General features: G+C 44.8%; 1 long non-coding RNA gene across 17 annotated transcripts; it reads left to right on the forward strand.

Moving 5' to 3' along the window:
• The first annotated feature begins 12,930 nt into the window (after positions 1-12,930).
• Gm12121 lies at positions 12,931-24,877 on the forward strand. Of its 17 annotated transcripts, none has more exons than XR_872376.1 (5): positions 12,931-13,637; positions 14,255-15,417; positions 16,757-18,116; positions 19,135-21,239; positions 23,988-24,877. It is a non-coding gene; the product is annotated as a predicted gene 12121 (long non-coding RNA). The 17 variants fall into 17 exon arrangements; XR_872378.1 differs by lacking the exon at positions 23,988-24,877 and having other exon boundaries at positions 19,135-19,364; positions 21,090-21,729; XR_872372.1 differs by lacking the exon at positions 23,988-24,877 and adding an exon at positions 15,661-15,720 and having other exon boundaries at positions 15,853-18,116; positions 19,135-19,735.
• Positions 24,878-25,150: the final 273 nt, after the last annotated feature.

Below are 25,150 nucleotides of genomic sequence, written 5' to 3' on the forward strand. Positions count from 1 at the left end.
CTGTTTTTCGATTTGTTTGTCCTTCTGTTTTCATTCTGACATGGACAAAGTGAGCTGCAGTTTTTTCAGTTTTTATCCATATTCTTCAGGGTACAGATGGGAATAGTTTCTCAATTGCCATGAGGCTCTGGCTTGGTCCTGTTCTTATAGTAGCAACTCAAAGAAAGACATAGACAAGCCTCAAATCCAGGCATGCGCAGTATCTGGCCACCTCACTCTGATCTGGAAATCACCACCAGAAGCCTTTCCTGGCCATCTATTCCAGTTTGGGCGCTCATCTGGCCTCTTAGGCCTGCCATTATTCTTACCAGGGCTCTCAGGTGCCAATGTAACCTGTCTATATGCCTGTCTTAGCTAATGTGCTGAATGAAAACACAAAGTCCTAAAGGGAACAGTACCTCATTGTGATTTTATATAAAAGGAAAGAAAAAAAAAAGAATAGTGTTTGGTTGATCAGATGCAAAGTTGGTCCTAGTCTTAAGAACTTGGGATGGGACTAGCCAGCACTGGCTTCACAGATGGACCTTGGGACACACAGACCTGGGGCAGAGGCAGACCCAGGGTGGGGGAGGAAGGGAGCAAAGATGGCATCCTAAACAGAATTAAGAGGAAAACACTTTTCAGAATGTGAGCAGTGACAGCGTTCTCCACAGGTAGTCCTGGTTGCTCACAGAATCTAGGGATGCAAAGAGAAAGGGGCTTTGTGGAGCAGAGACTAAGATGCAGCAAGAGAGGAACGCAGAGCCTCACTCTCAGACCATGAAGGATCACGGGTACCTGAGAGCTGTGGCGTCTTGGGTGACACAGCCTGATGGACTCTCGCCTCCTCTGGTCCTGGCCCTCAGTTCCTAACGGCACTCTGAAGGACATTGGATATTATGTTTGCTTGGTGGTTTTGTTTGTTTTGGTTTCTCCCAAGGAAGAGAAGAACTTCCAGGGGGATCTGATGACAACTTGATGTGTTAATTGTCTGGAACGAAGATTTCTTTGACGCCTATGAACAAGGCATCCTTCAATATAGACAGGAGTCAGGCACTATCTCAGCCTTCAGTGAAGTAAGCCAGGGGCTGGAGACACAGCTGGGGAGCACAATCAGTGTCATAATCACACTGAAGGGCTGCCTGGGGAACGGGCGAGGGAGAGAGTCTCTGAGGAACGGAAGCCTCCACCACGTGGAGTTCCAGGCTGCTTCCCAGTCCTCCCATCTCTCATCTGGATTTTTACTTCTTCCAGACTTGGAACCCTTGGAAACTCAGGAAAGGACTGAAAACTCTAATTGAAGGCAGATCTAGCCAGCGTGCTCCAGGCCGTGGAGGAAAGGACGGAGGAGCGTGGGGGGAGAGGGTGCTTTCTAACAGTGCAGAGGAAGCAGCATCCTGTGCGTGTGAGAGCCATCACTATTGTCGCTGAAAGAGTGTCCTGTGCGTGTGAGCACCACTACTATTGTCGCGGATTTGCATCGGAAATGGCCTTTTTTACCCACAGCTACCCCCTGCATATCAAACAGATCAAACTAAAGTCGTCTTTCTTGAAAAAAAATTAAAATTGTTTTTATCAAGGTGCTTAAATTTCTGTGCACATATTTCATTTTTTCCCTTTTAGTAGGAACAAAATGAGTTGCGGATAAATACTCTTTTATTATAAAAAGAGAAGACTTTTTTGTTTAAATCATAGTGATAAGTTAAATGGCCTTCACTTATTCTTTTTTTTTTTAAAGATTTATTTATTTATTATATGTAAATACACTGTAGCTGTCTTCAGACACTCCAGAAGAGGGAGTCAGTTCTTGTTACGGATGGTTGTGAGCCACCATGTGGTTGCTGGGATTTGAACTCTGGACCTTCAGAAGAGCAGTCGGGTGCTCTTACCCACTGAGCCATCTCACCAGCCGGGCCTTCACTTATTCTTGTGTGCAGGAAATACCAAATGAACTAAAACAGTGTGGTCTGTCTAGAGAGAGCAGCCACCATTAGAACTGGGTAGCTGCTGCATGGAGGATTAGCCTTGATGTTACCATATCACCTGATTTTCCTAATGAATTCAAGAATCCAGACTTTTAAGAAGGTGTTTGTGTGTGTGTGTGTGTGTGTGTGTGTGTGTGTGTGTGTGAGAGAGAGAGAGAGAGAGAGAGAGAGAGAGAGTGTGTGTGTGTTAATGGGCATCATTTTCATGCAGGTACCTGAGGAAGACAGAAGGCATCAAATATCAAATTCCCAGGACCCTGAGTTACAAGCATTCGTGAGCCATCTGAGGTAGGTTCTGGAAACAGAGCCCAGGGTCCTCTGCAAGGGCAGTAAGAACTCCCAACCACTGAGCCTTCTCTCCAGCCCCAAGAATTCAGATTTTGAATTTTTACAATGCAATAATAAGAAGAAACAACTAATTTTAAAGAGTCCAGGAGGAAACCGAAATGACCAAGCAGAGTGTGTAGATTTCACACCAGTCATCATTAGGACAATGTAAGTCCTAGCCAGTTTATAAACAGGAGGATGGTCACACTAAGACACTGGGAACACTGAGGAAAATGACAAGGATCTGGGGACCCTTGTCCACTAATGATGGGGATTACAGCTCCTTGAAAATAGCCTGGTGGAGCCTCAAAAACTAAATACAGATGATCTGGAGACTCCACTTGTAGATCTGTATACAAAACGATTAGAAACAGGTGCTCAAACAAACCCATGCACAACCTGTTTGTAACCACATGGCATGAAATAGCTAAGATTTGAGGAGAATGGAATAAAGGTCTACCAGAAAGTGAAAGGACAAACTGTAGTGTGGTTGGATTACTACTCAGTTGTAAAAAGCAAGAGCTGACATATACTATACAATGTATAAATCTCAAAAAAAGTGCTAAGTGAAAGGGATCAGGCATAAGGGAAATATTTTGTATGATCCATTTATATGAAATGTCCAGAATGGGGCAGACATAGAGAGCAGTATATTGGGATAGTGTCCCGGGGAGAGCAATAAACTGCTTAATGGAATGGATGGAGTTCATTTTACAATAAACAAAAGTTCTAGAATTAGATGGAAACACATGTCATACAACATCTTCAATGTACTGAATGCCAGCAATTTGTTTGCTCTTATATGATTTATTTTATGCTATGTGAGGTTGATTTCAGTTAAAATAACTGAAACATCATCTTCATACCTAAAATTTGACATGTTTCTTTGATATCAAGTTCCTAGTTGATTTAAATTATTTATCTTTGAAACATGTGCGCATGCACAAATACCCCCTCACACACACACCAAATCATTTCCATTGGGATATGAAAAGATTCATATGTTCTAGATGACATAGATAGATAGATAGATAGAGCCTTTCATAGATTGCTATGCTCTCTCTCTCTCTCTCTCTCTCTCTCTCTCTCTCTCTCTCTCTCACACACACACACACACACACACACACACACACTATTGTTTAAATTGAAGACTTTAAAAAATTGTTCTGGTTCTCATTTTTGCTCCCCGTAGCTCTGTGTGAGGTCGTCCCTCATAGCCCTTGATTCCTGCACTTTCTGTAATTTGAACATTAGATCTCGAGGTTTCACAAGATACTCTGTTTTGTCTTTTGATAGCGTGGTTTCCTCATGGATTCATAATGTCCAACTGTCTTTAGCAAAGTGAGAATCCGCAGATGACCATCGACTAGAACCATTGTCTCATTAATTTTATTAGGGATGGATGAAGGTGCCACATTGCATGTCCTTCTGCTTTGATTAGCTACAATCCTCCCATTCAGAGACATATCCTGGCTTACAGACATACTGCCATGATGTAGCCCAGGCTGGCCAGGGGAATCCTCCACCTCTGAGTGCTGGGGTTGTGCAACAATACACCTGACCTGAAACATTGTGTTTAACAGGACACGGAGCCTGTTGCCATGGGAATAGTGCTTGCTTTTCTCTGCTCTGACAGCTTTGAAAACATAACTGCTCCCCCATAATCTTGCCAGAGTGGTCCTTTTTAGTTTCTTCTATCAACACATGGATTGGAGCCCCATTAATACTTTCTAATGCTTTGTATTATTATTTAGATTGATGCTCAAATTGTCCCATTTTTTAGCTAGTGGGAGCCAACAGTGGGACAATTTTTCAAATGTCTTCAGATCCATTTTGTTCAAGCCCTAATTGCTCTTGATGGCTTTCTGACTGTCTGATGTGATGGTGTCATTTCTTTTTATGGATCTGGAAGTAGCCATCTTTCCTTGGGGTTGCCAGCTTTCTTAAGTAGTTTTACACATTTAGTGGTTTCCAATTGGAAGGCTTGATTGGAAAGAAGATCCTACTGGTGGTGTAGCTCAACTGGTAGAGTGTTCACTTAGCGTGCATAAAGCCCTGGGTTCATTCTCAGCACTGTAGTCTCAAAAAAAAAAATCAATCAACCCACCATCAATCAATCAATCAATCAATCAATCAATCAATCAAGTTCTGTGCTTCTGTAAAGAGTATCTGGTCTTAAAATTTAATGATCATTCCTTCACAGGAAATAAATCTTGTTGAAAATAACACCCCATAATTTGGAAGTTGAAGGCAGGCACTTCCCTTTTACTCATCCAGCCTTCAACAGTAGTCACGTGAGGTGAGAATGCCCCAAACCTGTGTCAGTCACCATGCTGGGGCTTCATCCACTTCACTAGGTCATTAACACTTACAGCATGCCACCGCCTGGACATTAATGTCACTGTCTCAGTGACAAGGAAGCTGAGGTTCAATGTCAATGGAACCACCCAATTATGGATGGCATAAATCTTACAGACTGATGTATGCTAAGTTCTAGACAGGTGCTCTTGAGCTGGCCGAATAGCTGGGTCTAGGTAGAAGGCAGGTGAGCTGACAGATGTGTCTTGAGCTCCTTAGGGTCCATTTCATTCTATATGGTGTTTCTGGATATTGTAGTGAATACCACTATCTTATTTTATGTTTTAAAAGCTCTTAGGTAACTTTGAAAAGTATTTTTACCAAACATATTGACATTTTACTTTCTACTACCTTAAAGAAAAGCCATGTTTATTTTTGTCTGCTTTATAGAAGACTTAGAAAGTCAAGGATCTTAGTGGAATCAATTTTAGGGATTTTCCAGAGAGGACTGCAAACGGTTTATCAAATTCTCATTGATTTCTCCCCCACAGGAATTGCCAACGACACGGGCAGAACAAAAAGGATTTTCTTTGTGCCCTCTTCACACCCTTCTGAACCAATACCTTTGGAGCAAAATGCAGAGTAGCCCCCAGGGTCCTGAGGTTACAATCTATGAGTTTCTCTCTTTTTTTGAGTTAGCCTGAAATTATTCAGTTCACTTAACACTTCAAATGAGGCACTCTTTCAAGTTCCTCCTGTGGAGCCCTTATGAGGTGAGTAGGATCATTATTGTGTGTCGCAGATGGAGAGACTGAGGCATAGAGGGGTGAGTCACTGGTTGAAGGCGGTGTGGCTTATGAACTTTAAGGGTAGGTGGAAGGCCGTGTGTCTGATCTCTGCGCACAGCCTCTCCAGCTGTGGCTCTGCAGCTGTGGCATTCACGTCTACAGGACTGGATGTTCTGGGAGCTAGTTTCTACTGGTAAACATTATCAAGAAAAAAAAGATACTTTCTAGACCCTACAATTGTCTCACCTGATGCCAGAATTTGCATCAAATCCATCAGTTCACACCTGTCTGCTTCTGGATGCCAGATGACCTAAAATTTGAAATGATGCGTTTTGTTTTTCTGTAATCAGATTTCATCCAACAAAAAGAAACAGAAATCTTATTTTAGAGCTAGACCTTGCTTATGAATTCCCAGACGCTGTAGTACAGGCAGCATCTGGCTGAAAAGGCAGTTACATTTCAGGTGTTTAAACAGGTTTCCATGGCAGCAGCCCCTGGCCATTTATGCTTGAATCTTTTACTTCTAAATATGGCTTTAAGGACTGTAATCATGATGCATTAGGGATCCTAATCTTTGTTCTTAATTTTATACTTTACTGTTAAAAGTCTTGCAAAATAAATAGCATTACACGTCAAAATTAACCAGACCAAACATTTTACGTCTCAAGGAGTCATACATTTAAAAAAACTTTTTAAGTTATTTAATTTGATTGAGATTATAATATTGTTGCTTCATTTTCTCCTTTCCTTTCCTCTCTCTAAACCTTCCAATATACCCCTCCTTGAACTCTTTCAGATTCATGGGGATCACTCACACACACACACACACACACACACACACACACACACACACACACACTCACACACAAACATATTTTATTATATATACTATACTATTTATTATTATGTTATTAAATAATATATTATATCTACACATATAATGTTTGTAAAGTGTTATTTGTAGGTATGCCTTTGGGGTTACCCATTTGGTATTAGATAACTAATCAGTGTGCTCTCTCTTAGGGAAGAAAAAATATATATCTCCTAAATTGACTATATGTTTTAGTGTTGAGGCCTGGCAAGTGCCCCCTACCATGTCACATGTCTATTGTTGTCTCTGTTCAGCTCTTGCTTAGGCAGTCATATTGGTGAGACTTGAGTGTAGTTTCTGACATTCCTAGGAGACACAATGTCACAGCAGACTTCCCGAAGGGAATGCTAATCTTAGCGGCCAGCATCTATTTTGATGCTCACCGAAGTCAAAGAGTATAGCGAGCTGCTGTACTGTTTCGGCTTCTCAATAGTGCTAGGGGACTAAAACAACACCAATGTATATTTCAGATGAAGACATCCAAGTTGAGCGACTGCAGGCAAGGTTCTTAAAATCAAAGTGAATCTCTGACTTGGAGTTAGAAATTGGTTTAACAACCAGAATGCAAATTTACTTTTCTGAATGTCCTCTCACATCACAGGAACAGGAGCTTAAGGCAAATCAGTCACTTCTTTCTGTATTCGCCCATCAGTAAGTATTTCCGGGTCATGATTATTCTAGGTCATGAACAGTCGAGGATCTAATGCTTCCCGGAGCCACAGAGGTCCCCCATGGGCGAGGAGGGGTCTTTCCAAAGAGATTAAGCTGGGCTGGAAAGTCACAACCTAAGTGAAGTCCTTAGCGCCTCTGCTGTCAGGTAGGGCTTAGCAAAGAGTATCTCAAGGATGCAGCAAAAGAATAGTAAATAGCGGGGAAAGCTGGAGGCAAATCCAGGGGTGTTCTGAGCATCAAAGAGATGATACGCTTAAAATAGGGTCAAAATAAGATGATTTCAGAGAGATGCAATAAAAATAGTATGATTTCAATAGGAGGTAGCGGTAGAGCCTCCCAAACAAACTTCTAGATTAGGACTCTCCCGAGCTGTCTGCTGCAGCCTTTCTCATAGACCCAGAGCATAGGAGTGCCTTAAGAAGGACCCCACCCTGGAAAGTCAGAACATGTGATAGTGATAGAGACAGCGCTGGTCTCTTGCAAACCATGTCTAAGTTCGCCATGTCTGCTCAGGAGTCAGCTTAGCTCTCCCAAGGCAGAAAACAAAACGAGCTCTTTCTGAAGATGTTTCTCAAGTAATAAGTTAGCATCCCAGGGCAGGAGAGCTGCTCCAGGGGCACGGAGGAGAGCTTAGGAAATCATCACACTCAGCTAGGGGCATGCCTGCCTCAGCTTGTATCCATGAGCAACAAATTTATTCTGCAGCTGCAGAGGCAAACTGTCCACCGCTTTGAGTGTCCATAGACCTGAAGCGCGTAGCAAGGTGGATTTGGACAAGACTCAGTTCAAGTTGGAGCTTCACGAACCCGTTTCTGGGACTTGGGCCCCTGACTCTGTTTTCAGTCTCTCTCAAAGGATAGAGGTTATATCCACCCCTTTGGGAACATTAGGTGTGATGATGCATCTAAAAGCCATTCTGCCATGTCTAGCACCCAGACTTGATAAGAATAGTGTGGGCACAGCGTGGAATTGTGAATCTGGACTTTTCATCTCCTTCTGTTGCTGTAAAATACCACAAATACACTTTGGCTTTGAGACTGTTTCTCACCTAAGGTTTTTGGGTGAGAGAATTATGTTAGTTTGTTTGGACCGCCAGACAAGTGGCATGAGTTGTGTCGTTTAAGCAACAGAATCTCGTTTGTCCCTGACCTGGAAGCCAGGAAGTTCAAATTCAACGTGCTGCTCAGTTTGCTTCTGAGGAAGCTTGCTTGTCTCACTGTCTGACCTCTGGGAGTGTCAGACCATGCTTCCATATTCGCCATCTCATCTGGCCTTGACTAATGCCCTCATGCCTGATACTGTCTCATGAGATGGTGGGTTAGGGTTTCAACCTTAGGGTTTCAATATTATAGGTACAGGTCAGTCTATAACAAGTATAGGTTTTCTAATTGTTATTCTAATATTCAATCAATATGTATGCTGCTCTTTATTTAGTCTTTCCCTTATTTTTGTGTATTTGTGTTATTTCCCAGATTTTTTGTTGTTGAGACTGAATACATAGCACAGGCTGGCTTTGAACTCTTGAACCCCCTGTTTGACCTTCTGAGAGTTCAATTACAGGTACGCAGCACTATGACAAGTTTCCAGAGGTTGTTTTTAATTTTTTTCTAGTTTCTCTAAAAGCATCACTGCAAAGTGTTATAAATTATCATTATTTCTAATTTTTGTTAATTAACACACAGATTTTTTTCCTGTTTCTGACATTGGGCAAGTGTGACTTGTCACATGCTTCTTTGCATGAAAAAAATACCTCCCCCAATTCAGATATCATGTTTAGCTTTTAGTGCTTAGAGTAGCTCTCTAGTATTATACTTCAGCTTTGCTTATTTCTACTTTTCTCTGAGTGGCAAGCTAATCTAAAAGGCAAGCCCTGGATGATACTGGCTTTAGCAACAGTAATCGCCATTCATTAAAACATGTTTAAAGATTGTAGTTACTTTTTAATTGCGTGTTTGTGTGTGGGGTCTGTGCATGTGTGAATAGAGGAGGACCTTGGATCCCCCGGAGCTGGAGTTACAGGGAGCTGCAAGTTGCCTGAGGTAGATTCTGGGAACTGAACTTGGCCCTCTGTAAGAACAGTAAGTGCTCTTAATTGCTGAGTCATGTCTTCCGACCTTATTATTATTAGTTAATGCTTATTTATTTTCCAGAGAAAATGATAACCAAGTAGGAGGAGTTTTTAAAAACATACATCTTTATACACATCTTGGGTTCGGGATCAGCCCTCTCCTGACTTGGTATGAAAGCAACCTCTCTTCCCCTCTGGGAATGTACCCTGGTTCCTCTTAGCCCTCACCATTTCGGGCTCTGCAATTGGTCCACCGTGTTGCTCTCGCACACCTCTCACCTTCCATTGCTTCACTCCACAATGCCCTTCTCTGCAGTGGAACAAGCTCACCCAGAAACAGTGTCTCAGCCAGGAGTGAATATGGACATTCTGCACTGTAGCTCCTGAGCAATGGAATGGTGAATAGCTTTCAGGGCAGTGTGCGTTTAACAAACTGGACATGCAGAGCTGAAGGGATGAATTAGATGTGGCAGAACTTCAGAGAAGCAGAACGGGGGTGGTGTGTGTGTGTGTGGGGGGATGACCCAGGAGTGAGATGAGCCATCCATGGAATAGGGTTCAGGGAATTCCCATGAGCTCATGGCAACACTGCCAACTTTCCGTCCTCCTACCTCATACAGTTGTTCCGGGCAATGACTTCAGAAGCATGAGTGTGCTCACCAGATTCATCCTCTGGAACACTTCGTCTCGTCTGCTCTTTCTCTGTATACACATACGCACGTGTGCACGGCACAGATATTTTCCCTTAACAATAGGGAGAGTTGCAGTTAATACCACCCGTACCTATGAATACTTCAGTGTGAGCTTCCAAGGGATCAATACATTCCCTTCCTGAATCACAGTGTAAATTTGAAATTGATATGGCTTTTTTAAAAAAAAAATGCAACCTACTGCTCACAATTGTACTTCTGTCAGGTAAATGCTGATTAGTGCGTTTCCCTGGGGACCAGGATCCGGCTTGGAGCCAGGCTTTACATTCTGCTATCCTACTTTCTAATCTTAAATGTGGAATGTCTCCATCTTTCCCTCTCTTGGCATGAGTCACTTAAAGGAAGAGAGACTGGGCTTATCTTGGTTTGAATCCTCGCTTTACCACAGGAGCCGAATGACAAAGTGAACTGCTTCACCCCCTTAGTCTCAGTTTTCTCATCTGCAAAATGGGGCTAGCAATACAAGAAGTCGAGGCAAGAGCGCTATGAGACAGGATGAGAACAAGAATAAAACATCTTGATAATCCAACAAGATCATGCTGCCCTAGTCCTTTAGCAACATACCTGGAACCTTTTAGTGATCCATACATTTGATTACTTAATGGATAAGTGACTGGTGAGCTAGGGCTAGATTCTTCTCTCTCACTTAGTGCTATGTAGTCTCAAGGATGTTGTTTTGCCTCTCAGTGACCTGATGTCCCTGGTTATTAAGGTGGGGCTTCCGGTGCCTTCCTCCTGGGGCTGAAGGAAACTACATGAGCAAGGTGAGTGTGCACCCAGGACACTTGACTCCATCTAGCCTCTTAGTAGCTGTCCCCCATTCTGTTCACACAGAATTATCCAAAGGAAAACAGGGTTTGTGCGAGTTAACTGCAGAGGCCCAACCCTTCCAGCAGGTGCAAGTAACACATAGCAAATGCCGAAAGCTGTTTAAAGATGAAACTGAAGCTCACCTCCCTGTGGATGTTTCCTCTTACCAAGTATATTTTGGAATAATCTCCTCTGTGTTGGTCAAATAAACTGTCATTGTGGGTGTGGTGGGTTCGGTGGAGGTTTGGGGTGTGGGCTGTTAGACTCCTGGGGTGGTTATGATTCATTGTTGATTGAAATTTGAGTCTGGACTGGGTGACCTTGGTATCATCATGGAAACTCTGGGGTGAGTGGCCACCCAAAGCATGGCACTTTGGGGCTTGGCACGGTCCCTCCCGGAACTCGTCACCAGGTCTGTGCAGGGCCAGGTCTCAGTTCAATGTCACCTCCACAAGGAAGTCTTTCAGGGGGGTCTGCATATGATATCAGCTGTCTGTAGGGGCCCATTTTCATATCGCAACACATGGAGGTGCTCCTTGCTTACAAGAGCTGCAAGTGAAAACAGAGAAAGGAATGGGGGGAGGGCAAGAAATGGGGTTACTGGTTTGGAAGCTTGAAGTCAATACACTCATGTAACATGAAGGAGGGATACAAGGCATGACACTATAATGCCTCTGAGCTCTCACAGGATCTAGAATCTGGGCTTGAGCTTCAGGTTCCTGTCAAACTGCATCATGTCCAAGTGACAATGGTTAATGGTTTTCCTCTCTTGAGTATCAGTTTCTCGAGTGTATGAGAATCCCTCTCCCCTGGGAGTGCAGTGTGATGCCCACAAGATGCTGCCTGCAAAGGTGGGGCAGGGTGGAGTGGAATAGCCAGGGTGAGGTGGTGTAGCCAGAGTGGGGTGGGGTGGAGCAGGGGGATCTGGATGGATACCTCTGCAGCAAGAGAGACACAAGTACGTATCTCAGCTTCTCCCCATACAGGCCAGGTTATACCTCACCTTCCTCGAGCCTCTGATTGCTCGTGGGCAAATTGCCTGTAGTAATACTTCCAGACCTTTGTATCTTTAGGCTTCACATCTGCGAATACAATCAAGAGTGAAAGGAAAAATTTTGAGAATACTTGCATTGAACATGTGTAGGTATTTTTTTGTTATTATCAGCAAAATATCTAGCCCCTGATAGTAATGGGTGTTAGAAATTATTGAAGTTATATGAGAAGGTGCCCATAAGATACATGCAAATGCTATGCCATCTAATATTAGGAATTAGAACAGCCTTGCATTTTGGTATCTGCAGCGATTTATATGGCCAATCCCTTGCAGATATCAGTGGTCTCTTGTACTTGGACATTTCCAAAGGCTATTGAGAGAACCATGTAGAATATATGTTATTTTATATAAAGTGTCATTAAGGTAATTATTATTGTTTGAAGCCTTATAAATTTAGACTCAGTCCCACTCAAAACTAAAATGGTTGCTGTTATGTTTCATGTTAAACTCATTTAAAAAAACCCCAAACTCAAAAAGAAAGAAAGAAAGAAAGAAAGAAAGAAAGAAAGAAAGAAAGAAAGAAGAAAGAAAGAAAGAGAAAAGAAAACATGCATTAATCAACTCCTCAAATGTCGTGGTGTCATCCTTGGTCTGTACCCAGTGGAAGACAAAAAATGGTAAATGATTTTGAACTTAAGTGAGTCTACTGTTGTAAGGGTATAACTGAGCACACTGATCTTCACCCTTGCTAATGCTGTGACCTTGAATACAGCTCCTCATGTTGTGGTGACCCCCCCCAACCACAAAATTATTTCAAAATTATTGCTACTTCATAACTGTAATTTTGCCACTGTTAGGAGAAATAATGCAAATAATTGTGGAGATGGAGGTTTCCCTAAGGGGCCATGACCCACAGGCTGGGAACTGCAGCTCTAGAGGACTTCTTTCCACCCTTTGCCCAGAGCTATGTCAGCTCTTCACATGTTTGAGCTCCACCATTGTCCCTGAAACCAAGCAGCTACTCAGTTACCTTATCCTGAAATATGCACACCCTGTGTCCTGTCTTACAGTATTGCCTGGCTCATTTGTGGAGGGTGGGAATAGATGGCCTATTGCTCAGAGAGGAAGGCTGGCAGTGACCTTCTGTGACTCTGGGTCATGGGTTTGTTTGCAAGAACACAGACACACAAGTGGCCACTGACAATCTGCGCTCCAACATCACATATGGGGCATATTTTGCTCAGAAACATGCCATGTTAGTTGTTGAAACCTTTTTTGCATTCCCTGAAACAAATGGCACCATGGGGTATTTTCTTTTAAGGAGCAGTAAATAAAAGTCTTTTATGTTGACAATGATAATATTATATTCCACAATTGATTTGCATTTTCCTATTCTGTGGATCTTTCTGCTTGGTATAAATCCTCAGGTTGAAATGCACTGGGCCTCACTCAGGGATCAGCAATGGCTTTTGTCTCTGGCCTGGACTGCAGGGATCTGGCTGTGCCTAGATGTGAAGAGGCAATGCACAGTAAGGAAGAAGGCACATGTGCGGGCGTGCAAGCTTGGGCAGGTGCACATGGAGCCAGCAAGGATTCTCCAGGGAGCCACCATCACCCTGATATCCAGCGGGAGCTGGTCTGAGCTACGTTACTCCCAAGCCCTGCTAGCTGGCTCCCCAGGAAAGCAAGAACTCACACAAATGACTCTTGGGCGTTTGTGGAAGAGCTGAGTCCTCATCACTTCCTGTGGGCCTTTCTGAGCATAATAAGATCCTCTCTCTTGCATCAGCCAACCCAGGAGCTGCTGATAAACCATGGCACAAGCTTGAGCCAGAGTTGACCTTAACCATTGACAGCCCACTGAGCACTCATCATGTGCTAAGCATTATCTCATTAAACCTTCACCACAATCCTGCAAGGTAGGTGCTGTGTTACCCCATTTTACAGATGAGGGGAACCAAGGCCTACAGTTCCACAGCAGATAATCTGCAGCAGAAAAATTCAACCTCCAGGCAATTCTGAATGTAGTCATTGGTGACGGAAGAAAATATTTGTCTCTGAAAGCCATCCGTGGAGATCATAAAATCATTCCTACATCTTGCCTTGAGCTAGCAGAATGAAATTGCCCAGAGTGGGTGAGTGGCGGTAATGGAGGCGATTGTGAAGCTTGCATTATTTAGTATAGATGAGGCTCTGTAACTTCTTCATATTTAGATGAAGGCTGTGTCCCCTCTGCCCTTCCTGTGGAGTTTCTGTGGAGGAGAAGGTAGAGGATATTGAGTGGGTACAGTGAAGCACCTTAGGCTTAGCTGGAGGAGTTGGTGATAACTTTACCCTCAAATTCTTAGAGAAAAAGAGCAGACGTGTCCACATCATCTTTGGGAGAAGGCCCGAGGAATGGTGGGGTCTGTGCCAATAGGTTAGGGTAAACAAAAGTAATTTCTTGATACCCAGCTTTAAGGGGAAGGGTTTGTGGCTAGATTAGCACAGAATACTTGTTTATTGTGTTTCAAGTCCTTTGTCTCCCCCCCCCCCCGCCCCCAGCCTAAGGAAGACTCAATAAGAGGAATAGGTAGAGGGAGGCTTAGACTTGATTTCTTGTTTTTTAAATTTCTTTCCTTTGAATTTAGCCCGGGAAACACTTGAACGATTGTTTTCCAACTGAGCTATAAAGTACAGCATTTGTGAGTGAAGTTGCCCCTCTTACTTTCAAGATAATTGACTTTTATATTTCATTTTCTATTTCCTCCAGAAAAAGTCAAAATGTTCTTTTTGAGAGCTTGGCTTTCCTGTGGGTGATTTTCCAAGGTGGGTACTTCATTGACCAACATTTGAGTGTGACAACAGCATCCAGCACGGACGGTCAGTACTAGCTACTACCTACAGACAAACTCCCGCAGCAAGCCTTAGAGAATATGCTGACTTTATTATATTCTCACTTGAAACATCCTAAGAAGGTCCACACATTCCTTTGGGGTCATGAGACCATGGCAGGGGTTGGGGGCGAGGGTTGGATTTCTGTGTAGAATTGAATCCTCCACATGATGGCACAGGGTGGTCATTGGGGAGAGCTGGGAGCCTTTGGCTACCCTGTCTTAGCCATGATTTCCAGCACTGAGCAAATGAGAGCTAATTTTAGGTGACATCTGGACAAGGCTTTACCTCACACTGCACCCTGCAGTGACACCACAAAGTGTCTTTTCAATTTTCAGTCCTTCTGAACATAGGAAGGATAAATTCTCAGTTTTGTAAACTTATATCTGCACTCATGAGAAAAGACGGGTACCGGTTTCTGATTTGGAGGTATTAGGCTTTAATTGCTTTGTAAAACATGCCAGCCTCCCCTCCACCCATAATTACTCTATGGCAGTTTTAAAGGTAGGAGGAAATTTTATTTAAAAACAGATTGGTGTATTTCTCTCACATTCTATGGTGTCTTTGGTTGGGCAAGAATGCACTGGCACAGTGCTCTGCTCCTCCAGGATTCGGTGCAATGGCTAAGGCAGGACGTGAGGCTGGCTACGCTCTGTTCATTACTGCTTCCTCAAAAATCACACTGAACCAAGACCATGGCCACGGAGACTAGGAATGCTGTCATCCTCCCCCGTCCTCACTCCTGTGAGGCCTGGCCTCCTGAGTCTGCCCACTTTGTAACAAGTATTATGAATGGTTGGGAGAAAAGCAGCAGCCTTGGTTTTAAGCAGGGCCAGTGATGTAATGACCTCGTATCTTTAAGGTTCAGTTCCTCACCTCAGGCCAAGGGGCTCCTGTTCTCTTACTTCTGGAAGGTGGGGTCTAGTTCACCCCTGCAGCCTGCTGAAGCTGTGTGCTCCAAGGGCCAGGAATGGATGGAGCAGGTGCAGATGGGATGGGTGATGCAGCGATAGCAGCCGCGGCACTGAGATCGTGTCACACGTGAGTTCTGAGCCTTTTCTCCGCTTAGGCTGCAAATCCTTGGCAATCGGAGGCAGGCTCTGAATTAAGCTTAATTAAAACTCACTCTTAATTAGGGCCATTACTTAAAATCAACTCTATGTAATAAAGCCGTGTAATCATAATTAAGCCCCAGGAATGGAATTAGGAAGCAGGGAATGTGAAAGCCAAATACAAGGGCCTTGTGATGGTGGGGGTGACAGAGCCTTCTTCTTCAATTAACAGGATTTTTAAGTAAATGAGCAGCAGCCAGTCGTGGTGACGACTTGGGTAGCCACAGGCATGGTGAGCACACCAGAAAGGGGACGGACTTGAAGAAAGTAGACCCCAGGGGCAATGGGCTCAGGTAGTGTGATGGGTGACAGGGACAGTCACAATGTCCAAACTGTCTTTAATTTAAAATCCTTGCTTCCTAAGGAACTCTTGTTAGAGGAGCTTGGATCAGCACAGCCAAGGTCAGCGCTATCCACCTGTCTTCTGGCTGCTGATGTCACAGTCATAGTGATTGATCCTAAGGAGAAAAGGGAAGTGACTCCTGGTGGCAGCCTCCTGCTTTGATATCATTAATAAGCCACCAAAGAGTGGGGACACAATTTGGAAATGAAAGGGCCAGTTTTGCAGGTTGGACGTACCAGATGCTGGCAGTGGCCTAGGGTGTTGTTTCCTTCTCAATTTCTTGAGCTATGGTGTGGAAATTGAAATAGGCAGTGCCTTCAGGTTGTTCTGATAAATATAAAGCATTTATATAGCATAGTGTTTACCGTAGTGCCTACAAACAACAGCAAAGTTTATATAGTTCTAATATAGGTATGCTGCAGTAAGCACTGTTGTTTATACGTTTGAGACCGCTGTTGGCCATAGATGTCATATTAAATAGACATCATTTTCTTTAATTTATACGTAAATAACTGTGGACTCAAAGAGGCCCAGGAACTCACATAGGACAAGTAACATCCCATGGGAAGGAAGTGCATAGAAAGAGCCACACATGCAAGAGTTATAAAGGCAGTGTCTGCCCCAGCTTGTTACTGATCAGAGTCGGTGACGCCCACCGGAGAACAAGTGCCTAGAAGCACAGGCCTCTCAGAGAAGGCTGCTCTTTCAGGCCTAGTTTCTAGGCCCAAGCCTGTTTGTCTAATTCTGCCAAAGAAAGAGACTTGCTCATTCCAGAGTTATAGAGTTGGAGGGAAAGTACAGACAGTTTCTTCTCCCAGCTTCCCCTCCATTTCATTTTCTTTGCTCAGGGTTCTTGGGGTTATTCTTAGAAGTGGTAAGGGGGTGTAGACAGCCATAACCTTCACCTCCTGTTTCCCTTTTATAGCCCCCATTTCTCCAGGAGTGTCTCCTCCTGTGGGCAGGTACAGACATCATGCCTGGTACCAGGTTAAAGCTCTGCACACACATTGTCTCTTTTATTCTGCATCCAAGCTTCAAAGGTTGGGATCATCATCTGTGCACTGCAGGTGAGGAAACTGTAGCTGGGACAGGCAAAGCCCAGTCAGCTCACTGACTGCAGTGAAATATGCCATTTGATCCTGTTCACTCCTATAGATAGCATGCTCTTCCAGAGATGCAGGCTGGAGCGGGTCCCCCGGACAGTTTCTACCCATGGCAGCATCAGCACTGAAGTTACACCTTTGACTCAGCCAACATCTCAGAGCTCACGTTTCCCAAGCAGCCTTGGGTCCACACAGCGACTCCCCTTGACGCTTGCAGGCCTCAGAACTCGCTGAGCTCAGTTCTCCTGATTGGTCTTCAAGACAGTACAAGGTAGAAATTCAGCTGGGGCCAGGTCGTCATGAAGTCATCCAACTCTGACCTTTAATATCATCGTTAAGTGAATGATACACATGCAAATGTTGGTTGGGCGGGCTATGTTCAAAGTGTTAGATACTGAGGTCTTGAATCTTTCACAGTTTTGGCATGGCTGGCTTAACATTTCTGCATTTGTTAATGAACAGAAACCATCATTAGAAAGAAAGCAGGATACAGGCTAACCAGTGAAGGTCTGGGACATAACCTAGTGGTCACCTTTGCTCATCTCTGACTGGGACTTTGTGCTTTTGGGCTCCCTAGAGAGGCCATCTTGATTAGAGGCGTAGGCCTGGAGATAGGGGGCACTCTAGTAAGGAAAGTTCATGATTACCACCAGGTAGCACTACAAATCAACCATGAACCCTTGTTCTTGAGAGAGGGAAGACTGTGGCAGGTAAGAGAGCTAGAGACCAGCTTGGGTCGCTCAGGCTCCACTCTCCCACTGAGCGGTACCTCCCCTCCCCTCCCATCTCCACACCAAGCTTCCCATGTGGTGGCCCTGACCTGTGTGAATCCATCATGGAGAGCAACTGGAGAGCGGGTTAGTGCCACATGGGAGGGGAAGGCTCCCTGGTGTGTATGGTAGGCTTTCAGGTGCTTACCGACCCCAGCACTTGACCAGAAGAAGCCTCAGTCCCTTTCCTAGCATGACCCCTTTGTCCTTCAAGATCATTTGCCTCTATTTACACTAAATAGAGGCAGCTCCATTTTTGAGTTCCTGTATTTTGGGCAAGCCAAGCTGGAGGTCCCCACAGCCGGTCCAAGCAGGCCTCAGCTGTCCTGGAGATGGTCACGTGGAAGGCGCTCCCAAGCCCGCTCCTCTGACAAAGTTTAGCAAACAGCTTATCTCCCAGAAAACACGTGAGGTAATGTTTATGAAATATCATCCTGTCCCCTTCACCAGGCTGTGGGGTGCTGGCATGACTGAACATTGCTGCTGGTGGCTGGGTCACCCTGCCCCGCCTCCCCTCAGTAGGGTAGGAAACTTCTATCTAACCTTCCCCACAGCAGGTCTGGACAGTAATGTTCTATAGATGTGTCCAGTGAGTTTAAATCTTCATGGTTTAAGATGTAGCTGTGTATGGAATGGACATAGTTTTCTTTAGGAGGAGACAGGCAGAGAGTAGCAGAGCATTTTTGTCTAAAGTTGTAAAAATCAGTTGGTGGCCTGGTGACTCTGCAAGTCTCTTCTGAACTGTTCTGCAGTAAATATTTATTTTAAAAAGTAAGGATAGATAAATGGATAGTTTCATGGGTGGACAGAAAGTGGATAGCTGGCCAGGTGTGGTGGCACGTGCCTGTAATCACAAAACTCAAGAAGATAAGGCAGGAGACTTGTGAGATTCATTCCAATGCGGACTACGTATAAGATGCCATTTCGAACACATAAATGGGGGACAATGAAGGGAAGGAAAGAAGGAGGAAGTAGTGAGGGGAGACACACACACTCAGAGGGAGAGAGAGAGAGATGGGAGAAGAGGAGAGTTGAAGGGAGGAGAGGGGAGGAGAGGAAAAGAGAGACTAGATACATGGTTAGAGAAGGGAATATGTAAGAGTAGTTAGTTCTGGAAGAATACACTGAAAACTTCGGGGTCTCTGGAGTAAGAATGGGAAAGCTGGTGTGTGTGTGTGTGTGTGTGCCTGCATGTTTTGTGTGGGTTTGAGTATATGTACATGTGTGTGTAGTGTGTTTGTGTATGTGTATGTAGGTATGTGTACTCTTGTATGTTTGAGTATATTTGTGTGTGTGGTATGTATGTAATCAGAAGAAAAACTGTCATAAACAATACTCTTTACTCTTGCTCCTTTGTCCCCTCTGAACTGCCGTAATTCTTCGGTGTGAGCACATTTTCTTTTCTTCTATCTCTGCACACCTTCCACAAGGATCAGAGCCACACTGGAGAGAAGGTATTGGAGATGTTCTGAGGAAGCCACAATCATTTCCTCTCTGATGCTCTCAGATACCTGGGCAGCTCCAACACGCGCTGTGAAGCACAGTCATGGTGAATGGATGAAGCCCAGATTTTGATGTCTGAGAGCCACACCGGGGCTGCCCCAATGACTTCTATCCAAAACTGATGACCACAGACTCCCTTGGTGGTGCCAGAGGAGAGGTATTTTCTTTCCTGCTCTTTGTGAGTGTGACAGATTTTAAATAACGTACATGTCTAGCAGCTTGGACGTGGTTAAATGTGTTCCGTTTCGGCTCATGATGGAGTAATGTGCATTAAGAACAAACCGTAAATCTCACCTTTCCACAACCAACACTATGGTAAAACAGCCAAGCAGATCCTGCAGTCAGGGTTCCTCAGGGCTGAGTGTGGAGAAATCAGGCCAGCACATGACAAAATGTTAACACTCACGGCTACAAAGCTTGCATCGTTTTTCAACATTTTTTTTCCATTTCCAAAATGCCATTTTCATTGTAAACATTTTATAAATAATGATCTCAATTTTTGTAGGGGAATAAAAGCAAAGTGATGCATTTGGGTGATAGGATCACAATTTATTTTTATGTATTAGTTTATTTTGTTTTTAGAAACAGGGTATTAGTATGTATCCCAGAACAGTCTTGAGCATGCTACATAGCCCTGGCTGGTCTCAAACTCACAGTGGTCCTTCTGCCTTGTCCTCTGGAATGATGGAATTACCAGTGTTTGCTGCCTTGCCTGGTTTTCCCCATGACTTTATAGTTCCTAAATTTTAGGCATTTTTTTGTGTTTACTGTTATACTGGGCATCCTATTTGACATGGTTTTAAAAATACAGGTGGAAAGGGAAAGAGATCCATTGCTAAGCAGCCCATGTTTCAGGCTCCCCTTGACTCATTCCTGGCCATTGGTTGGGTTGTTATTTTATGAGCTTCTCAGATGTTCAGGTCAGCTGACCCTGGGGAGTAGTGTGGTGCAAGAAACGTTAAGGAGGAAACGATACCAGCCCATGAGTGGGGTCAGACACGGTCTAGCTGGGGAGACATACAAATTACAGGTGTCACCCTAAAGTTTCTTAAGAGTAAACTTAGCAGTGTCTGTGACTTCGAAGTCACCCCATCTGCTCCCCTCCATTCCTGCTCCCTTCAGCTGCCTTTTCTGTGAATGTAAGCGATGTCATCCTGTCATTGTGAAGATCTAATGATGCCTTGTGCTAAAGGTTGAGCAAAGCCCATCTCCAGTGTGGGTCATATGATAAATGTCATGTTAAAGGTGCGTATGACCAACCAACAGCAAGCCAGGGCCCCGATGTGCAGAGCTGCCTTTGGCTCACTGCAGAGCTGGTGGCTATGATCCCAGCAGGCAATCTATTTCCCTTCTGTGTCTAACTGAAATGTGTTCTGAACCTCGCCATATGGCCTTGCAGAAGGAACAGGCAACTTCTCATTCAAAGATCAAAAGATAAATTAATCTGCTACAATGAACAGGACAGGAAGGCAGCCCTTTTGCTTTATTCTGTATGTTGTGACTCGGTCTACACTGCTGCTGGGGCTCTTGGTACAGAAAAGTCCTTCTGAAGCCCATTGTAGTGACAGAGCCTCACTTGGTTTGACTTCTCACTGTGGGTTTGAGCCATAGGCAAAGGCCCTGCTGTGCAGAAGGTCATGACCTAAGAGCAGAAGGAAAGGACAGGAAATGGCTGTGCATAGGGAACAGACCGAGGGATCTGTAACAAAGCAAAGATCCTCTAAGTAAGCTTGGGAGTCTAGGACACCATCCTGCAAGAGGGAGCTCAGAGATAAAATCAGGGGGGGAAATCCATATAGGTGTTCACATCGTTCCATAGAGGTGTTCACATCATTCCACATCGATATTGATTTGTGTCTGTCCTTTGGATCATTGACTTTAGAAATCTACCTCCATCCACTGACAAGCCATCCTGCCACGTGCTAGACATCGGTGTGAAGGAGAAGAACACAGAGACCATTCCTGAACAAGGAAGGTGTGCAGGAGAATGGAACAGGGGCCAAGACTGTACTTCAGAGAGATGGGAGGCCAGGTAGTGTCTAATGAGGCCAGATGGGCAGAAAAGGTTCAATGGTGTCCAGGAGAGCAGCGGCTGGAGCTGGGTCTTCAAGGGCACTGTACACTGTGACCAGCAGATGTGACTGACACAGGTGCTTTCAGCTGCTTCAGAAACAGGGCAGTGATACATGGGGACCTGCATCGCAACTGAGTTCCAGGAGTCCTGAGGCAGAAAGGGTACCGTGCAGTGGGAAGGCCCAGGGAGATCACATGTTATAGGCTAGGGGACTACGGCAGTAACAAGAGGTAGAGTCCACACACATGCAGCTTCTTGTGTGCTTAGGAACAGAGGTTACAATGAATAATTTTGGGGTGCAGGGCCCTCATCTTTGATCCCTATGACTTCAGTTGGGAGAGGAGGATTATATTAGTCTATATTTTCCTTTATCAGATGGCTTTAGAAAAACACACTGAAGCCGGGCGGTGGTGGCGCACGCCTTTAATTCCAGCACTTGGGAGGCAGAGGCAGACGGATTTCTGAGTTCAAGGCCAGCCTGGTCTACAAAGTGAGTTCCAGGACAGCCAGGGCTACACAGAGAAACCCTGTCTCGAAACACACACACACACACACACACACACACACACACACACACACTGGATCCATATGAGGTGGATTCCTTCCTTCCTTCCTTCCTTCCTTCCTTCCTTCCTTCCTTCCTTCCTTCCTTCCTTCCTTCCTTCCTTCCTTCCCTGAGAACAGTTCTCTGTATCCATTTCTCATTAGTTCTGCTAATTTCTTTGGGGGATGCACAGGTTATAGAGACCTTTCTCTAACTTCAGGAACTCTCCAGCCAGGAAAAGGAAGAGGTGCGTACTGATTCCACAGTGTTAACTGTGGGTCACTGTATCTCCTTCTGGCCATTGGTGGACTTGAGATTCTCTCCGGAGAAGTGCTGGCTCTTACCCAGGACCAACACAGCCTGAAATTGAATTCCTTGCACCAGTTTCTCTAGGCACCATCTCTGTAGTTTCAGTAATTTCCATCAGAACCCCTTGAGCACAAACTGAACCCCTTGAGCACACGCTGTCTTCTAAGCCCACTAGTCCAGGCTGCCTGCGCTATAACCTCAGATTAATGTTGCTTCCTTGTGAAGATTTTCTCAATCTGTTTGACTGGACTAACTCTTTGGTAGCTTCACACATCCTAATGTCCTTCATAGCTCTTATTCAAGCCATTATTGTTTTGCATTTATTTATTCAATAGTTGTAATGATGTTCATATTAAAATTTTTTTTTGAGACAGGGTTTCTCTGTGTAGCCCTGGCTGTCCTGGAACTCACTCTGTAGACCAGGCTGGCCTCAAACTCAGAAATCCGTCTGCCTCTACTTCCTGAGTGCTGGGATTAAAGGCATGCGCCACCATTAATAATGAAATTTATTGTAGCATGATTTATGTATAAGAAAAGTCCCTGTTTTGATGAGTCCTAGCAAATCTTTACAAAGCTTATACACTTGTGTAACCACCACCATATCCAAACAGGGAACATTCCATCTCTTCAATAGTTCAGCACCCCATCCCAGTCATTCATGAGGTGCACATGAGCGACCAACCCTTAGATTGCCAAGAACCATTGTTCTCATTGGCTGCTGGGAGTTGCCCCTGGTTCCTCAGACAGCCTTCATTTCTTCAGGAGATTCATTCCCCATATTTCACGTGCGTGGCCTTTGGAAGCTATGTGACTCATCTTCAGTGATGATGTGACTTCCCTGAACCCATGCTCAACAGCTGTGAACACAGAAAGCATGCTCGCCCACCCCTTGCCAGGTTATGCTTTTGGCCAGAGAAGCCTGCCCATGTCTGACGCCCTTAGGAATCACTGATGCCTTCTGGAGATGCACTGCCGTTCCTGACCAGCAGGGAGGCTGTATGGTTGGTGAGGACAGCAAATCCTTTCAGCCTTAGCAACTTGGACTTTCTTGTTTGTGGAATGGAGACAATACTATCCTCTCAGGGTTATAAAATGAACCCAGGCGTGTGAGGGTCTATGTCTTCTGTCCCCCTTTCTCTCTAAACCTTCAGTTTCTTTCTCTGTCAGGTAATGGCTGAACTACAGTTCTCTAAGATGTCTTCTCTCTTGGTCCTTACTGGGACTGGAAAGGCACCTAAAGTTTTCCAGCACAGGAAAACTTGAGGTGAGGGAATGGCCAGTTTCTCTGACAGTTCCTTTCCTGAATGAAGGAAGTCTGCTTCGGCGACTAGAACAGGCCTATGGCTTTTGTATCACTGGGCTGACACTTAACTATTTTGAGACCCATTAGGGAATAAAATAGAGTTCCCAATTTCCACATGTGACCCCTGGTGCCATAGAGCAGGTCCTTTTCTGGGAACTAAACCTTGACAGAGATAAATGAGTCACAAGGTAATGGAAGGGAGGGGATAGTGTTCCATTGTAAGCCAGTAAGTAGTTCAGTTAAAACCAGTTCCAGAGAGGTCCTATCTCCATCACGGAACAACAGAGGACTCATGGAGGCCTTCTATGTGTCAAGTGTCTAAGTGGCATTATCACTGTCCACTAATAGTGGCCCTTATCTGTAGATGGACAAATGAGTTTCTTCCACTTGGCTTCCCATGTTCCTTGATGATCTCTGGGTGGGCAGACACGGACACAGTGTGTGATGCTGTGTGGCCAGGAGCGGGGGTGGGGGGTGGGGGCGGTGGCTTCTGGTTGAAATATGAGAATGTCACAATACCAGGAACTTACTGTTACTATTAATTCTCTAGACATTATGACCAGACCTGGTGGCAGCTAGAACAGTTTACTAGACCCTTGGATTCCAAGAACAGAGGCATTCACTCTGCAGTATGCTCAAAGACAGAGCGGGAAGTGTTGTCAGAAACAGGCAACAAAGCTATTCCCAATTCATTACCTCCAGGGTTCAGGGTTCCCAGCAGGAGAATGTATCTCTAGAAGCAGTCTGTGGAGGCAATGTCTTCTTCACTGAGCTCTTCAAATAGCATCATGTGTGCTCTTTTACTGCATTGCTCCCATTGTTTGAAGTCAGTGGTGTTCACTGATTAAGAACTGTTATTTTTTACAACTCACAGACACGTGTACCCAGATGCTTTCTTGACCACAAGCCCCAAATTGCCTGGTTATGCAACCCCAGAATCTATGCTAGTCTGAGAAAGGACTGTGACTCAGGGTCCATTTTACACTGGCATCTGGGAGCCCAGGAGGCCTCTGTGGATCACGGCTCCCCACTTCATAGTCTAATCAGAAGTGCCTTGTCCGCTGTGTATTGACTGCAGTTTCCTGATGCTAAGTCAGTGCTGTTGGCAGTGACTTGAAGAAGCTGTCATGCAAATCAAATGGTGACAAAGAAGAATGAAGAACGGATGAAAACAGATAGGATAAAGGTGTGGTGGTGACAGCGGCAGGCACACTGAACTCACAGGGGGGAAGGACATGGTGGTGGGTGATGCTCAGGGAGCTGCTGTCAGCATAGCTCTCCTCCTCATGGGTGTGTGGTTTGGGAGATTAAGGTTCAGTTTTCCTATTTGTAAAAAATGAAGGCACTGCGAGGGTCTCCATCACCAAGTTAGTAAGTTACTTACTTTGCTTGTTGGTTGGTTTTGTTTTCCAGAGTAGGGTTTCTCTGTATAGTCCTGACTGTCTTGAGACTAGGTCTGCAGACCAGGCTGGCTTCAAACTCAGAGCAGTTTGAGCTGCCTCTGCCTCTGCCTCTGCCTCTGCCTCTGCCTCTGCCTCTGCCTCTGCCTCTGCCTCTGCCTCTGCCTCTGCCTCTGCCTCTGCCTCTGCCTCTGCCTCTGCCTCTGCCTCTGCCTCTGCCTCTGCCTCTGCCTCTGCCTCTGCCTCTGCCTCTGCCTCTGCCTCTGCCTCTGCCTCTGCCTCTGCCTCTGCCAAGTGCTGAGATTAAAGATGT

This window comes from Mus musculus, chromosome 11 (genome assembly GCF_000001635.26).
Source record: "Mus musculus strain C57BL/6J chromosome 11, GRCm38.p6 C57BL/6J".
NCBI lineage: Eukaryota > Metazoa > Chordata > Mammalia > Rodentia > Muridae > Mus > Mus musculus.